Raw genomic sequence first — 14,870 nt, 5'->3', positions numbered from 1 at the left:
TGAGTTCTAATTCTGTAAGGTTCCTTAAGTTCTTGCTTTAGTACGGAACTGGATCATATATGGAATCACGCTTTACACGCTGTAGCTGGAGCAAGCGCTTAGTTTTGTGCACAAAAGAATATTTTGCTGAGCATTGACTTAAGTCTACCAGCGACTATTTGGTTCACCGTTCTACACCGGAGCTTCACGTGCGACGCTAAGCGCTCGCTGTGGGTGATTTGCTGGCGGTTAATTAGCATAGTAGAAAGGTACCCCTCCCAGCCACTGAAGCATGGCAAGGTATTCTTTTCAATCGGGCTAAATCCGTGCGACCTGGTTAAGTCGAGGAGCTTGGCTGCTTAACGCTGATCTACTATATCGCACTGTTATTCGAAGTCGTTAGGACATACCATTTTTGTGATTTGATCCCGTCTCCAAGATGGCACAACGTCGAGCCTGCTTCCCCAACAGGCACCACTGGAGCAGTTTCCACGGCTGGCGGCAGTGGCACTGAGAGCAGCAGCGGCAGCAGCAGCAGCAGCTTAGAACTAGTGAGGATGATGCGCTCCAGGAACCTTCCTCAACCACCGCCCGAAGACTCGTACACAAAGAGGCGCCTGCTCGGTACACTGCTGGCCACGACAGCTTTGGTCCTGGCACTCACGACAGCGTGCCTAACTATCGCTCTTGTCGCTAGGCACGCAGTGGTAGAATGGAACGAGGGCGCCACCAATATCGACGGGTAAGCTTCACGTTACCTGTGAATCGGCGAGGCCAGATGTTCGGTTGCACAAATTGTTACATAGGGTGTTCCAACTATCATGCACCAAGATTTAGAAATGTGCGAATGCCACTTAGCTGGACAGAGCCAAAGTAATGTTGTTTGCCGTCGCTTGAAGATACTCAGATTATTTTTTTTTGCATTCTGCCTAATTACATAATTAGTCTTATTTAATCAACTTCTCAAATTTCATAATTAGGGGAAAAGTATGTGTCAATGAGAAAATTGTACATCAACATGAAAATCTCCAGATAAAGCTTTCTGTCACTCAATACGTGCTACATAAAAGTGTTTTTCCACGCGTGAAAGAAGTTCGCGAATACACGCAAAATTGCCGCGCAACCGCCCGGCCGAGTCACTTTGCGGGTATTCGCGGGCTTCGTTTACGCTCTGAAAAACACTTTTATGTAGCACGTATTGAGCAACAGAAGGTTGTATCGGGAGTTTTTCATGTTGCTTTACAATTTTCTCATTGACACTTTTCATTTAATTATAAAATTTGAGAAGTTGATTCACTTATTAAGACTAATTATGTAATTAGGCGGAATGCAAAAAATAATCTGAGTATCTCCAAGAGACGGCAAGCAACATTACCTTGGTTCTCTCCAGCTACGCGGCATTTGCAAATTCTTAAATCTTGGTGCATGATAGTTGGGACACCCTGTATACTTCCCTAGAGCGGCTTTCATCACGCGCAATGTGCGCATTTCCCACAACGCCAAATACTCGTGACGGACGAGGTGCATCTGAAAAAGAAACCATCTTCGTGTGCACATGTAGTCCCCTGTGCATGTTCTGCCTGCTTTTCTAGCTAGAATATTGAGGTGGATATAGATATGAGAGCGGTAACAGCCAGCGCTCGCGCTTGGCAGTTGCCATGACTGTTAAGTAATTTCAATTGTGAAATTTCTTATTGAGATAGCAATTATATAGACACTCCAGGCGCATTTCTGCCGTCGGTGTCGCCATCGCCGTGAGGTTCCGTATAGAGTCCACGGGCGATAAAATTGTTTCTACGCGCCGTATGCTTTATGTACGAGTGAAAACGCGCGAGGGTGAGCCGGCGATAGCGGCTCTAACTCGCGCACGCAAGGGCGGGAAGCGGGAAGGAAGCGCGCCGCCTTCCAGTCGCGCGAAACGCTCCGGGAGGGTAGGAAGTTGGGAGGAGGAGGGGGGGGGGGCTTGTAGGGAGGGGAGAGGCCGCGCACTACACCGCGCGCTGTCGCCCGGGCGGTTGTATCTTGAAAGCCACCTGCGTCCTTCCTCTCTTGCACTGTGTTTTTGCGGTTTAGTTCGCGTTGATGGGAGCGGCGGGACGAAGGTCAATTTGCTCGCTTCTGCTGCCGTGCTTACTCATACAGCGTTTTGACAACGAGTTTCCGCGGTCATCGAGTGAGATGCTCACATGTTTGCTTGTGCGCGCGTGACACCTATGCTTGATAATTTAGTTCGCATGCCTGTGTTTATAAGTTTATACGGCCGATAAAGCTACTATCCTTACTTGGATAGTAGTTTGCTATCGCAATCGATGCTTTGCCTTTCGGGCGAAATTGCGGCTTTTTTTTTTTCGGCTCAACGTCTAAAGTTATTTGAAAGAATGTGCGGAATATCTAAGATCAATGCAGCAGACATACACGGGCCGTATGCTTTTGCTTTCACTGGAGACTGAAACCCCACCATAGTGTGCACTAGCATAAAGCTTTGTGCAATGCGAATGCTAATAAACGCGCTACAGTGACTGACACAGGCTAGAGTACATGAAGACCAGCAAAAGTAAAAGAAGCAAGCAAGCAAGCAAGCAAGCAAACAACCCAACATAAAAAAAAAACTGCACTTCGATTACGAAGAGAACCAAGAGTATAGCGTCTTGATTTATGCCGTCCATATTGGTACTTGTAGCTATGGAGGGGGAGAGAGGTGTATGGTGAAGGTGAGGCTGAAGTTGGAGCAGGCATCTCCTCGTCAAACTTTGGCATAGATGTCGCTGCAGATAATTGGCCTGCAGGGTACTCAGTCGAGGGCAAGAATTTTCTCCTCAACTCGTTTACCTCTGCGAAAAACTCATGATTACTCTTACTTGAGCTGAAGCTATCGCTTCTGGACATTTAAAAACAAGCCGCTTGGTTTAGCTACATTTCAGGCTCTTTGACTGTAATAAATTTTTACAGATAACAGGTGCATGTGCTTTGACCGTAGTACATTTTTGTATAGAACAGGCACTTCTTTAAAAGACAGATTAGCTTGTGTTACTATCAACCCACCATCAAGTCAGTGATACAGTTATACTCACGCGTGGGTTTTATTTCTTATTTATACAGTACTGCTAGCCTCCAGATGAGGCTGTAAGCAGGAGTGGATGACATAAAAAGAACAGAACAATGTGTTCATGCATAGAAGAAATCAAGACACAACAAGCGTGTTCCGCAAACCCACAAGAAGTTAAGAAATGCACTCACGAAAACCCCTGCTACGACGTTCTGTGCAAAAAGAACAATAACTGCGAGACTGATGTTATTGTTTTCTTTATTTAGGTATGAAAACGTCACATCTGCAGGAACTCAAGCGAGGCTGCTATTGATGCCCACAAGACTGAAGAATTCTACTTTCCTGGCGGGCGCTTACAGTCGCCGAAATCAGTCTTACCTTCCGGACTGATTTGAAACCCCCGGAAATGTTGTTGGGGTTTATTATTTGCCTCTGATAGAGGGGGGGGGGGGGGGATGCTGTCTGGTGCGGATGTCTTTTGAGTGCTAAATGATATAGTAGATGAACATGCCTTTTTCTGGAATATGCTCAAGACTCCTCAACCAAAAATCACCGTGTTTGATACTGGACATGTTTAGCAGTCATGACGAATTATTTTTATTTATTCTATTGTTTTGTCGATGTGTTGAGCGCACAACAAAAACAATAGAGAGTTTTAGAATAGGGGCCCCAAACGTTTTGGGGCCCCAAAGAAATAGCGTCGACACCACTGCGCATGCGCGAGACGCTAACTGCGTTTGGGTTTTGCGTTGGGCACGCTATTTCGCCGGTTTAGCGGGAGCCCCAAAAGCAGCCCCAAATGTTTTGCGTCAACAAACATGGCGGCACCCACCGAAGCGGCGGCTCTCCGAGTACCAAACTCGGCTTGATTCGTGGTAACGCGTGAAGTTCGTAAGCTAGGAGAAGTGACTGCGGTTGTCGCTTTCTCTCAAATAACGTGTGTAATGAAAATTGATTTATTAGACGCCGCTGATTCTGAATTCGATTGTCGATTTCATGGCTCGTAGGCCTAACGTGGATTATCTTGGCTGGTGAAGGCACGTCAAGTTGGTTACTCAAAATTAGGCGCAATAAATCGATTGCTGCTAACAGAATAATATCTTAATTGCAATTAAACGCAAAACCACGAAGGTCAAAATTACTCTTCCTATCATGAAATGGCATAGTTTATTTTAATATTTAGAATAGTTTTTCTTTGACACCGTAGTGGCGCTGCAAGCGCATGACGCTATTCGCAAACGCAAAGCCCTATTCTAAAACTCATCACTCTTGCAATCCCCAACGCTCACACCCGCAAAGCTCTTTGGGGCCCCAAACTTTTGGGGCCCCTATTCTAAAACTCTCTAATAATAGTCGTACGATAAGAAAGCTGGTAAAACGGCCAGCCACTGAGAGGAAGGCGACGAGGTGCATCTAGGCTCTTGGTGCGAGCTATGTTCCACCTCTCTGCGAGCCAGTTTTATTGCGATAGCAATTATATGGACACTTCAACCGGATTTCTGTCATCGCCATCGCCGTCGCCGTGAGGTTCCGTATAGATTCCAAGGGCGATAAAATCGTCGCCGCGCGCCGTATGCGCGAGCGAAAGCGCGCGGGGGACGCACGCTATCACGGAGGGCGAACGCACGGCGGAAAGCAAACGCGACCGTCCCGCGAAAGGCCGTTGGGGTATGGGAGGGAGGGAGGCGGGGCGGCGCTGTGCTCCGGCGCCAAAGGCGTATCTTACCACTCAATCTCCCAGGCGAAAGCAAGAAACGGGAAGAGGGGGGAGGGGGCAGCTTCTCCTCTGCCAACAACTTCTCTGCCCGGCGGTCGCCCGCACCGTCTCTTATCTCCACACGGCTCTGACCTTTGTATGGGCTGTGCATTTGCCGCTCAGTTTCCGTTGAAGCGATAGACCGCGCGAACTTGCGCTTGTTGCCAGCGTTTTGACAGTCGTTGGCTGCGGTCATTCAGTGTGATCTATTCATGTTTGCTTGTGCGCGCTGACACCACGATTGTTAATTCAGTTAGTAAGCCAATGTGTCCAAGTTTATGCAGCCGATAAAACTACTATCCCTACTCCGAATAGCGCTCTACTAATTTGCTATCGCAATCGATGCTTCGCCTTTCGGGCGAAACTGCGACATTTTTTGTAAATGCACTGTAAATAGTCTCTCGCTCCGTGTTTTTTTCACACGTAATAAAATGCCAGCCGCCACTGACATTTCCCTCCTCCTCCCTAGCACCACTGTCCCTTTTCCTCCACGCTCCTACTGCGCCCCCGATGCACTTTCCCCCAACTCTCCGACTGCGCTCCGTCGTTCCTTTCTCAGAATCCTCCTCCGGCGCCGCTGCTTCCCTTTCCCGGCGCGCTCCGTCTTTTTGTACCTCAGAACATGACCTTGAAACTTTCGCCTTAAAAAAAATCACAGCATATCCACGGGGTGAATGATGATGAGTGGGCGAAGCTCCGGAGCGAATTATCGGTAAACCGTGAATCTTCCATGTAATTCGCCCAGTCGATCATCATGTAAAGACGTGAGAAACACTGTGTATATATATACAAAATCAACTTTAATTTGAACTTGAACTTGACTTACCACCGCTTTCAACGCGTTTCGAACGCGCTGCCCAAGGCGGTGGCAAGTCAAGTTCAAGTCGAGGAGCGTTTATGAATACGGTGGTAAGGCGGAGAGGCCACAGCGTCTTACACCAGCTTCTTACACGGGCCGTAACGCGCTAGCACAAACGCGTTAGAAACGCGCAGTCTTTCGTTAATGTTGGGTATTTATTGTCATCGTGGTGCGTGTGCCCATGTGCGCTTCGTGGCGTAGTGGCTAGCGCCGCGCGTTCGGAAGCGAGGGGTCCCTGGTTCGATTCTGCGCTACGGACACAACTTTCGGAATTTTTTTTTTCATAAAACTAGACGTGGCTACCTACTATGACGACGACTACTACTACTACTACATACTACAGAGGAGGGACAGACCCACACCCTAAGGAGCTTCGCCCCTAAAATTGCTGGCTCTGCCGTAATCGAGACTAGAGGTAAGCATAGAATGGCAACCATATGGTGTCTTTTGCTGCCTGTGCATGCTGCCGCCGCCTTCAACCGCTTTTCTTCTTCCAATGGTGCAGTGCGCTCAGCGTCTGCCGCTACTTTTAAATGCGTAAGCATTTATATGGTTACGCTACGATAAAACAGTCCGAGCGTCCGTCCGTCCGTCCTTCGCGTAAGACGATCGCTTTCAAGATAGAGCCAGCTGTGGAAGAAGACGACGACGAAAGCGCCAGCAGTGGCACGAGCGCGAGGGGCAGTATGGGAACGCTGGCATGATTGCGACATCGGAACCAGCTGTTGAAGAAAAGAAGACGACGAATGCCGGAGCAGTGGCACGAGCGCATCTCTGTGACCACGTAACATGTGTAATCAGGCACGTACCTGCAGTAGTTTGCTTGCCTCGTCAGTTCACGGTGCGCCGCCTTCCGCAGCAGTTCGTGTCGCCACAGCGCTCTCGCATTTACCGTTATGGCGCCAAGACGACCGCAGCCGCTGAGCAGTGCTAGGATGTTATATTATGTAGATTATTTTTTTCGAGTACACTTACATTAATTTGACATTTGTCTAGTTAAATACCTTTTTGTCTAGACATTTTGTCTAGAAACTTGTCTAGAAATTTAACCAGGGGTTACGGACTAGTTGAACATTATCTTAAAAGAACCTTTTTTTCACAATAATTTAACCTGTATTTCTACAGGACGAAAATAAACTTTAATTTTCAAAATGTTCTTGCTGGCTAAAGTTTTTAGCATCAGTGCTCATTAGAATTTGTGCGAGAATTACCAATGCTATTTTCAGTGATGCTCAGCACGATATTTTCAAGCCAAGCTTGTATTGCTTCACAAGTGCCGGCAGGGGCGGTGGTGGTGGTGGTAGTGTAGAGGGGGGGGGGGGGGAGGGTGGTGCCACGCTGAAACACTATCAAAAACCTGTCGAAAACTCGCGTCTCGTTGGCATGGAAGGGTACGAAGTTATGACTAATATGATTGATAGGTGATGACATCAATAACATCACGTGCTCGTCAGTTACGTCCCGATTAACGATAACAAAATCATGTGTGGCGCATACCCGCATTGGTTATGCGCGTATGAGCCAGGGATATGCGCGTATAAGCCAGGGACAAGAAATAAATAAATAAATAAATAAATAAATAAATAAATAAATAAATAAATAAATAAGGAAAGAAAGTAAGAAGGAAAGAAAGGAAGACAGAAATGGAGAAGGAAAGAAAGCAATCGCGGTGTGGCGCATCGGGTATGAGCCAGGGGACAAGAAAAAAAGAAAGGAGGCAAGAAAGAATGAGAAAAGAAATGCGAGAACACCCGTGTACTTAGATTTAACTGCACGTTAAACAACCCCAGGTGGTCCAAATTATTCCGGAGTCCCCCACTACGCCGTGTCTCATAAGCAGATCGTGGTTTTGGCACGTAAAACCCCAAATTTAATTTTAAGAAAAGGAACGAAAGAAATCACGTCTGTCGTATACCCGCATTGGATATGCGGGTATGAGCCAGGGATATGCGGGTATGAACGAGGGACAAGAAAGAAAGAAGGAAGGAAAGAAAGAAATAAAGAAAAGAAAGAAAGGAAGGAAGAGAGAAGGAAAGGAAGAAGACCCGGCTGCTCTCCGAGTAGAGCAGGTGCGGGGAAAGTTGCGCCGCATCACGTGACGTGCGGGACCAATCAGGGTCGTTTGGTGTGTCGCGGAGAGGGAAAGAAATGGAAAGGGGGTTGGCGCGCGCTCCGCCGGGCTTCCCTCGCCTCAGATCAGTTTCCGCGTCCGGGTGGGAAGGCCGAGCGTGGTGCGTTTCGCCGAGGAGCAGGCTGCGTTTGAGTAACGGCGCCGCGAACGGCGCCGCCAACTGTGGGTTTAGGGCAAACGAAGCGGAACGCCTGCGACAGCGTTGTCTTGCCACAAGCTTTGCTTACCCCCATTTTCTCGACAGGGGAAGGGCTCTGAGCTTTAATAAATACTGTGTTTGGGGCAAATATTGGAATGGCGAACTGGAAGCCGGGTACGAATCAAGACATGCCCACTCAGATCAAATATTAAGTTTAGCATTATATTCACGATGAACCAGCCCCGAATTAGCGGCAAATTGCCATTGGTGTTATACGTAGAATTTCTGCGCAACACCTCCATTTGCTAATGTACAACATAACTATGTGGAACAGCAACATTTTTGTCTCTGTTTTTGCGAAACAATATTTGGGAAGTAGTGCTGTTTGTTTATTTACACGTCACCTACATCGCCGTATGGCATTGCGTAGGGGAGGTACACATGGGTAATAACATAACGCAGCTAACATCGATATGATAGTTACGACAAATACAATGATGCACATGATACTTTAAAAAAAGCACTGTTGGCAGAATTAGCGCTATGTAGACCTGTTTTGAACACCTACCTGTCTCGGTTTCACGAATTCAATATGTGAGGTAAGCTTACAAATTCAGGATCTAATTAGCACTGATATTTAGTTGAAAGCCGCATTAGCAATTGTTTCACAATTTCCGGTATCCGCTGCTGCTATGAAATCAGGCCAGCAAAAGGTATTTCATGTGAAATCCTCTATGTTTAATATTCGTTATAGTTGTCACTGAAACACCTCACGTTTTTAACAGATCTGCTACTTGATCTAGTCCTTTGTTGCGTGGTGGCTTGCTATCCAGATTTAGTGTCTGTTTGCTGATTTGTACTTGCAATTTTGTTTTTTCTTTCAGAGAGTTGTCCCAAACACGTACAACTCTTCGGTGGTGCCGCATTCGTCGAAAAGTTCCCTAAGAATGTCACGGGAAAAGTGCTCAAAAGAAAGCTCCGGAAAATGGCCCTAGATTCAAACACATAGAAATCGTTAAGTAAAGGCTTTATGCCAATGAAGTATTGCTGTTCTTGATCTCTTTGTAACTAACGAATCCTGCCAAACTGCGAGTAGTGGGCGAGCTGTTCTTTTTCACATCCTATGAGAAAAAGAGGGGTATATTGGAGCGCTACCTAGCGTGGTACTTTCGTAGCGTGCACGTCCTACTTCATAACGATATATATATATATATATATATATATATATATATATATATATATATATATATATATATATATGTCTATGCTTCTGAGAAAATTATGCCTTCTGAGAAAACTATGCTTCTGAATATATATATATATATATATAGAATAATTAATTTTCTCGGAACGGCATACGTGACATGAGAGACGCCTTAGTGGAGGGCTCCGGAATAATTTTGGCCACCTTGGATTCTTTAGCGTACACCCAGCTCTCGGTATACACAGGTTTTGCAAACCAACTACATCCAAATGTGGCTGACACGACCAGGAATGGAAACCACGACCTGGTGCAAGCACCAGAACGCTATGGCCGCGGAGCCATCGTGGCAGGTCTACATTATGCCCGATGATTATGGGATGTACAATCGCCTAACCTAAAAGACAGCACATCTGTATTTCTGTATACCCAGCTATGTGTAAACTCTCCGACGGGATGAACCAAGCCTTTCCTTCAAGCGAATATTAACCAAAATAACATCGCCATTTTATGATGTCCTGTCCAGTTCAAGAAGTTTTAGGAGTAAAAGAATTGGAAATAAATGGAACCATTATGACCTCGTGTTAATTATTTAAAGCTGGTGTACAATGGGTGCCTGCTTTGACATAGTGATTATTACGAGAATTTTATGTTGATAATATCGTAACTATACTGAACGTGCATGATGTGGAAAACAGTGCAGCTTAACTCCAAGTTGCGTATCTGATGAGCGAAATGGGTGATAAGCGGAAAGAGCTCAAGCTTGAGCACTGCCTTTGTGGTGCATTCGTGATTTTTAGAGAAAAGTGGCGCCGAAACAGTTTGCGGGCACATTTATTTATTTATTTTCAATTATTTATTTACGATGTACTGCAGTCCGACTACCAAGCAGGTGGGCGTACAACAATATACAAAAGAGCTTAGTGCTGTCCTCTACAGACATGAAAAATAGAACATTAAAAATAACATAAGAAAATATCAATATCAGTGATAACCAAAGAAAATAAGGAAATTTCGGCACGAAGTGAGATACATCAGTATAGAGGAAAGCAGGTAAATAAAGCAATTACGCCGCTTCCATAAGGTGTTGAAACTGAATTTTGGCGCGCCCATTACGCATGTAGTTAGCCCAGCTCTTGAAGCTCTGAAGGGCCGCGGTTTAAGTTTCCTCAATTTTCTACGATCATTTTAAACATATGGCACATAGCTGCAAACTTCCATAACTTTAATGTAATATGTTCGACCATCAGAGTTTGTTTACGATTTTCGTAATGAATGTAATAATTTTACGATTTTTAATTTACTTCCAATTGAGAGCAAACTTGATTTCAAGAGAATACAAATACAAGCCCACACCGATTTTCAGAGCCTGATTTCTCGGACACACTCGATCATTGAAACTGCAGTGCCACCGCCTACATACTGGGTTGCAGCCTCGGTGTCCCCGTTGACCCACTAAATAGAAATCACTAAAATCACTGAATAGCGACACGTTTATACATAATACTTGCGCAAACTATCAACTCCCGTCATCGCAATAAATTATGTATGGTGCACCGCATAACAGAACCGTAATGTGGTGAAGCCATTTTGAAAAGTCCTTGTCAAAAGAGGTATGACAGCAACCGAAATGTTGGCTGCCATTGCAATAATATTTCGTAAAATATTTCCGCTTTCCTTTGGCGCAGAACATTTTAGTTGCGACTGCAAAACAGGGCGCCTTCTCGCAGCATCCGCGCAGAGCAAACGTCTGTGATTCTTTTTTTCATAAACATTTACCGTCTTGAATAATAAAACAGTTATGGAATCAATTATTCTCCTCTCTCGTTTGTTTTGACCATAGCAGGTTTTAAATTTCCATGTTGCCAGGTCTGTCTGCCTGCGCTTCGACGTCGGATTCAGTAGGCACTGCAGCAGTGCTCCCGACACCACTCTGAGCTACTACTTCGATAGCGATAGCTTTTCCCTTCCACGTTGCGCGCCTGGTGGGGCTTTTCTTGCACCTATCAAATGCTAGGGCCTCATAGATGGCGCCAGGATGCTTTCGCGTAATCACGGCTAAAAGTCGCCGCTTTCCTTTTCTAGCGGCTTGGTCGTGCATGAGAGGAGCGTGGGAGAGGGAGACGTCGCTGTGCTGTGGCGCGCGCTGCGTGGAGCACGGCATGCAGAGTGTCGACGCGGAGCACTCACTTTGGCACAGAGCGAAGCGTGCTATGGAACAGCTCGTCAACGACAAGTGGAACAGAGTGCAATGGCGACGAGGAGCACCGAGTAGCGTGGTGAACATTTCGCCCAGAAATGCCAAGTGGAGCACGCACAATGGAGGGCATGGAACGTGAGTGCACACTTGCTCGTGAACGCGAAGCGGGCAGCGTAGATGCGCAGCAATGAGGCAGCAGCGAAATCGGACCGTGTCGCTTTGACACTCTCAAGCATGTAATATAGGCGTTAAATAAAACGCGAACAGTAGAGCGCGGGCTCGAAGCAAAACTGGATGCGCTACAGTGCACGCCTTCGGCCAGTCATCATCAATCACAGGCGCGCACATCTGATTTGACCGCGCCGTGCGATTATGTTCGCCCTTATACACCGTGCAGACGTGTACTGAATTTTAACTACCCTAATAAATATCTGGCAACCGAAGTACGGTGACTCCTGAATAATCATATTGACACGCGCACATTATCTTTTTCCAGGTGACCGTTTTACACCGCTTAACCACTCTTACTAAGTTATCGCTCGGTCCAAGAAGCGCGTAAACACATATAAGAAATTTCGCAAATTTTGTCGCAGATTCTGCAGCGAAAGAATCGTGTCTAGTAGAATTCCGTGCGCGACGCGAATAGAGTTGTACAAGCGGGGACAAAGTAATACGGGATCTGCGAGCGTGCGCCAAGTTGCATTATATTGTGTCCTTCAACGAAGCGAGCTCTTCTGGTGATACTGCGCGTGCGCGTTATTTCATGCTCGTGCGCCTGCTTTTCCTACTACTTTTCGCCAGCCTGCTGTCGAAATCTCACTATAATTGCAGAAGATTACGCTAGGAGAACGGTGCATTTTTCGGTCGTTGTGACTCGTGACGAAGCACTGCAGACCCCGCCGGCGCTTGCTTCGTTAAAAGCCGCAAGAATAAAGTTTGGCACGCGCTCGCAGATCCCGTTTTATTTTGTCCTCGCTTGTACATTTAATTTATTTGAATGGAATAGAGGGGTCTCACGTGCCAAAACCACGATTTGATTATATGAGGCACGCCGTAGTGGGGAACTCCGGATTAGTTTTGACCACCAATGGATCTTTAACATGTCCCCAATGCACGTGACACGAGCGTTTTTTGCCTTTCGCCCCCATCGAAATGCGGCCGCCGCTACCGGGATTTGATCCCGCGACCTCGGGCTTAGCAGCGCAACACCATAGCCGCTAAGCAACCGCGGCGGGTTGTCTGTACATTCTTGAACGAGCGAACGCACCAGCGATTGCGCTGGAATGGGCGATGAGTCACGTATAAGGAGCCGACGCACTTGACCCGTAGATCAGATTTAGATGACGGACGACTGTGCTCGCAGCTGTCGTTGTACTATGACGGTTAATTGTTTGCCTGGGCCACGGTGTTCGGAGTACAAGTTCGCTCAATTAAGAGTTAGATTCCCGACTGATATCTTTGACACTAGCTGGTTCTGCACAGTCACGACAACGTGACATCTCGAGCGGTGACCTTGTGTCTAGAATCACGTCAAGGTCAGTGGTTCTTGGTCTGGCATTGCAGTTAGGTTGCGGCGTGGCATCACGGCTGCGTTGCAATGTCACGCTGCTGTTATGTCGCGTCGTCAGGTCTGCTTTTGGCTGCGTTTTACAGTGACGCTGTATATGGCTAGTTTACAGCAGACCCATGTCCGCAGACCAACAACCCTGGGCCGATCCCGAAGATAGTGCAATACTGGGCCGACCAGGGGCGGAGGTGAAGCAAGCTTCAAGTAATCCGCCAATTTGCAAAAATAAGCTTAATATCTTGAGTCCAAATACAACCCGTATCAGATATTAAGCTGATAAGGAACAAATACTACACTTTGACTGGCGTCGGCCATGTCTACGTTCGCACCTTACACGTGCACGCCATCTCGCGTATTCAAACTTGTGCCTACCAATTTCAGTTTCTTCTGTCTCCTGACGTCAGGCTCTACGTAGGCTCCTTTCCTCAGTTCTGCTCTGACTGTGAAATGGGTAGGCCGCGTGTTGTATGGTCTGAAGAAGAACGGCGTGCCTACCAAGAACTACGGCGTGAACAAAAAAGGGCATGGGCGCGGCGGAAGGAAGCCACCAACGATGGGCGCACCCCGGACGCCAAGCTTAAGCGTGCTGCCTGCCAGGACCTCGAGGTGGAAATAAATGTGGACCGTCCATGTGGCCCCGATTCCGAAAACTTGGAAAGTTTCACCGGAACAACGGTCAATCACCACATACACAGCTTGGCTGGTCATCCACCTTCACAGAGTGGAATGGCACCAAATATTTCTTTGTTTGGAGGCTTCGTGTGAATGACGGTGTGCCGTTGCGACGTCCTATTGAGGTGGTTCTGGCATTACAACAATAACGTCGAAATATTTCGAGCTGATTACCATATGATACCTACATATGCACCTTGGAACAACGGCCACATCAAACGGCTACCTTTAAAAAAAAAACGAAAAAAAAAACACATCTCTCTTTTGCAAGCTGGGCGTTCCCATACGAACCGCCGCTGGACTGCTTGGAGACCTGCGTCAACCATACACATAGCCACGCTCAAATCGCTAAGCGAACCTATTTTCTAACGTTCTCCTATGTATCGAAAAACACAACCAAAAAAAGATATTAAATTCTGGGATATTACGTGACAAAACCACTATCTGATTATGAGGCAGGCCGTATTGTTGCGTTCCGCATTAATTTTGACCACCTTGGCTTTTCCAGCACGCAGCTAAATCTAAGTGCAGAAGCGTTTTTGCATTACGGCCCCTTCGAAATGCGGCCGCAGCGACAGGTGTTGAACGCACGAGATGAGCAGTGCGACGCCATAGCCGCCGGGATACGGCGGCGGGTAAACAAAAATTCATGCGACATAAGGCCGCTCTTATAACCGTATTGTCTTGGATGACTATTTTGATGACCAGATTAGGAAAATTGTTTGAGCAGCTATCCTGAGCGACGCTTCTGTGAAAATATTTTATCTAGATTGCAATAGTCAATTACTTGTTGCACTTTTGTTCAATTATTTGCACCAGTGATTGTCGCAACACTTGGCATTGCCTTGCTAAATGCAGCACTTGAAAGCTATTCGTTCATCTATTTACGATGGCATTAACACGAAGTCTTTAAGGAAAACCAGTACCATGTTACGTAAGCGTTTTGAGCAGTCTCTGGACACGTCTACACTTCCGACTCAAAGTAAAGCTGGGAAACTGGGAAGGTAGTTCCACTCGACGAATAAGGTAATACGCCTTGCCAATTACCGTCTTATTTTTATTGCGATAGCAATTATTTGGACACTCCAAGCAAATGTTCGCCGACGTCGTCGGTGTCGCCGTGGGGCTCCGCATAAATTTAGGTATATATATGCTATATATTTATTCATGCCGTATATGCAGGTTATATACTGCTACACTATTCTATCACTAAAGTTGCTCATACCAAGTCATACATTCTTGACTAAATTATTCCTCAGAATATGGAAAATGGCAGCCTACAAACAAATGACATGAAACACCGTATTCACAGCGCATGCC

At 46.5% G+C, this 14,870-nt stretch overlaps 1 pseudogene; it reads right to left on the bottom strand.

The window, feature by feature from the left end:
- Positions 1 to 13,012: 13,012 nt before the first annotated feature.
- LOC119457170 (U2 spliceosomal RNA) lies at positions 13,013 to 13,193 on the bottom strand (annotated as a pseudogene).
- Positions 13,194 to 14,870: the final 1,677 nt, after the last annotated feature.

Source organism: Dermacentor silvarum, chromosome 6 (genome assembly GCF_013339745.2).
Source record: "Dermacentor silvarum isolate Dsil-2018 chromosome 6, BIME_Dsil_1.4, whole genome shotgun sequence".
Taxonomy (NCBI): Eukaryota; Metazoa; Arthropoda; class Arachnida; order Ixodida; family Ixodidae; genus Dermacentor; species Dermacentor silvarum.
Note: the sequence above shows the minus strand (reverse complement) of the source record. Positions and strands in the feature narration are given on the sequence as shown.